The sequence below is a fragment of the Myotis davidii genome, unplaced genomic scaffold (assembly GCF_000327345.1).
Source record: "Myotis davidii unplaced genomic scaffold, ASM32734v1 scaffold1016, whole genome shotgun sequence".
Lineage (NCBI taxonomy): Eukaryota > Metazoa > Chordata > Mammalia > Chiroptera > Vespertilionidae > Myotis > Myotis davidii.
Genome location: NW_006287680.1, coordinates 928,023 through 930,964, shown reverse-complemented (window position 1 = coordinate 930,964; position 2,942 = coordinate 928,023). Strand labels below are relative to the sequence as shown.

The following is a 2,942-nucleotide window of genomic DNA, read 5'->3' as shown; positions in this document are numbered from 1 at the left end:
CAGTTTGTGAAGCTTCTATAATTGCAACATTGTTGCAGCCGGAGCTCAGAGCTGGGCTACTGCAGGCTGGGAACCTTGGCTTCCTCCATCACTGGAGCAAGCAATCTTCCTGTTCGCTTCAGCTGCCTGGGTGCCAGCCACCATCTTGGTTGGCAGTTAATTTGCATATCGCCCTGATTAGCCAATGGGAAGCGTGTCAGAGGTACAGTCAAATACCATGTTTGTCTATTATTAGATAGGATAGGCTGTAAACTGTCTTTAAAAATATTTCACTAACGTGTCACAAATAGGTATTAATATACACCTAAGAATATTTTATGTCTTGAAGCAAAGCATTGCTTAGAATACTACCCTGCCATAAAAAAAGATAAAATATTTCCATTTGCAACAACATAAGATGTATCCTGAGGGTATTATGCTAAGTGTGATAACTCAGGCCAAGAAAAGGGACAAAAACATAATTTTACTTATATGTGGAATATAAAACAAAAAAGTAACAAATAGCCTGGCTGGTATTGCTCAGTGGTTGCGTGTTGACCTATGAACCAGGAGGTCATGGTTCCATTCCAGGTCAGGGCATATGCCCAGGTTGTGGGTTTGATCACCAGTGTCGGGTATGCAGGAGGTAGCTGATCAATGATTCTCTTTTATAATTGATGTTTCTCTCTCCTTCTCCCTTCCTCTCTGAAATCATTAAAAATATAGATTAAAAAAGATAACCAATAAACAAAACAAATTCATAGATATCACAGAATGGTGGTTACTAGAAAGGAAAGGATGTGGTGAGAGGGCGAAATAGGAAAGGGGGTAAAATGCATGGTAATGGATGGAAAGTAGACTTTTGGTGGTGAGCACAAAATAGAGTATACTGATATCTATACTAAAAAAAGGGTAATATGCTAATTAGACCAGGTTGACCAGACATATTCCAGTCGTCTGGTCCTCCTTCCAGAAAAAGCCATGGTGGCAGGGTCTGAGGCAGAGGCAGTTAGGGGTGACCAGGCCAGCAGGGGAGGGAGGTTAGGAGTGATCAGGCTGGCAGGTAGAGGGGTTAGGGGTGATCAGGCAGGCAGGCAGGTGAGTGGTTAGGAGCCAGCAGTCCCGGATTGCAAGAGGGGTGTCCCAGATTGGAGAGGGTGCAGGATGGGCTGAGGGACCAACCCTCCAAGCACGAATTTCATGCACCAGGCCTCTAGTCATATTGTATACCTGGAATTTATATAATGTTATTAACCAATTTATATCTATATTAATAAAAGGGTAATATGCTAATTAGAACTGGAGACCTTCTGGACATCCTTCCAGTCAAAGCCATGGTGGCAGGGCCAAGGCAAAGGTGGTTAGAGGTGATCAGGTCAGAAGGGGTGGGCAGTTGTGGGCAAACAGGCCAGCAGAGGGGTGGCAGTTGGAAGCAAGCAGGCTAGTGAGGGGGGGGGGTATGGAAGTTGGGGGCAAGAAGGCTAGCATGCAGAGTGGTTAGGGGCGATCAGGCAGGCAGGCAGATGAGCAGTTAGGAGCCAGTGGTCCTGGATTGCGAGAAGAATGTACGACTATCAGTTTAGGCCCTATCCCTGTGGGGTCCCAGATTGGAGCAGGTGCAGGCTGTGCTGAGGGGCACCCCACTGCCCTGTGCACGAATTTTGTGCACTGAGCCACTAGTCTATACTAATAAAAGGGTAATATGCAAATTGGTCCCTACATCCTCACAGTCACGACCAGATATCCTAATTAGTCATGACTAGTATGCAAACTGACCATCACTCCAACACAATAAGAGAGGCATATGCTAATTAGCTCTGATATGCTAAGCAGTCACGACCAGTATGCAAATTGACCATCACTCCAACACACAAGATGGCCGCCCCCATGTGGCCATAAGATGGCTGCCACAGCCCTAACTGGTTTGGCTCAGTGGATAGAGTGACGGCCTGCAGACTGAAGGGTCCAAGGTTCTATTCCAGTCAAGAGCATGTACCTTGGTTGCAGGCACATCCCCATTACGGGGTGTGCAGGAGGCAGCTGATCGATGTGTCTCTCTCATTGATGTTTCTATCCCTAGGATAGATATCAGTTTCTATCCTTATGAAACATCTCATTGATGTTTCAGGATCAAACCCACAATCCCTCTCCCACTCTCTATCCCTCGCCCTTTCTCTCTCTAAAAAATCAATAAAATATAGTTTTTAAAAAAATATGGCTGCCACAAGATGGCCTGCAGGGGAGGGCAGTTGTGGGTGACCAGGCCAGCAGGATAGGGCAGTAGGGGGTTACTGGGCCAGCAGGGGAGGGCAGTTGGAGGCAATCAGGCCAGCAAGGGAATAGTTAGGCATCAATTAGGCTGGCAGGGTGATCAGGCTGGCAGACAGAAGCGGTTAGGGGCAATCAGGCAGGCTGGCAGTCGAGCGATTGGGACCCAGAAGTCCTGAATTGTGAGAGGGATGTCCAACTAAACGGGCAGTCAGACATCCCTTGAGGGGTTCCAGACTAAAGAGTGTGCAGGCTGGGCTGAGGGACACCCCCCCTTTCAATGCACAAATTTTGTGCACCGGGCTTCTAGTCCTATCTAATAAAAGAGAAACATGGTAATTGGCATATGACCGCTACCCTTCCTATTGGCTAATCAGGGTGATGTGCAAATTAACTGCCAGCCAAGATGGCGGCCGGCAGCCAGGTAGCTTGAAGCGAGCATGAGGTTTGCTTGCTTCAGTGACAGAGGACTACAACGTTCCCCGCCTACCAATGCCGGCCTCTGAGCTTACAGTTTGAAACATTGTTACAAATATAGAAGCTAAACAAACCCCCAGAAACCTGCTTTCAGCCAGCGGGATCTCAGAGCTGGATTTGAAACAGTGTTTCGATTATAGAACCCAAACAAACCAGATACCTGCTTTCAGCAGCAGAGGCCTCAGAGCTGGACTCAAGCCTCAGAGCTAAAGCTGGCC

General features: G+C 47.4%; 1 long non-coding RNA gene across 1 annotated transcript in view; it reads right to left on the bottom strand.

The window, feature by feature from the left end:
- The window catches only part of LOC107182427, a 21,841-nt gene that overhangs the window by 14,493 nt on the left and 4,406 nt on the right, over positions 1–2,942 (bottom strand). The window contains exon 2 of the long non-coding RNA XR_001513146.1: positions 1,891–1,894. This is a non-coding gene — a long non-coding RNA (uncharacterized LOC107182427). The remainder of the gene's footprint in view (positions 1–1,890; positions 1,895–2,942) is intronic.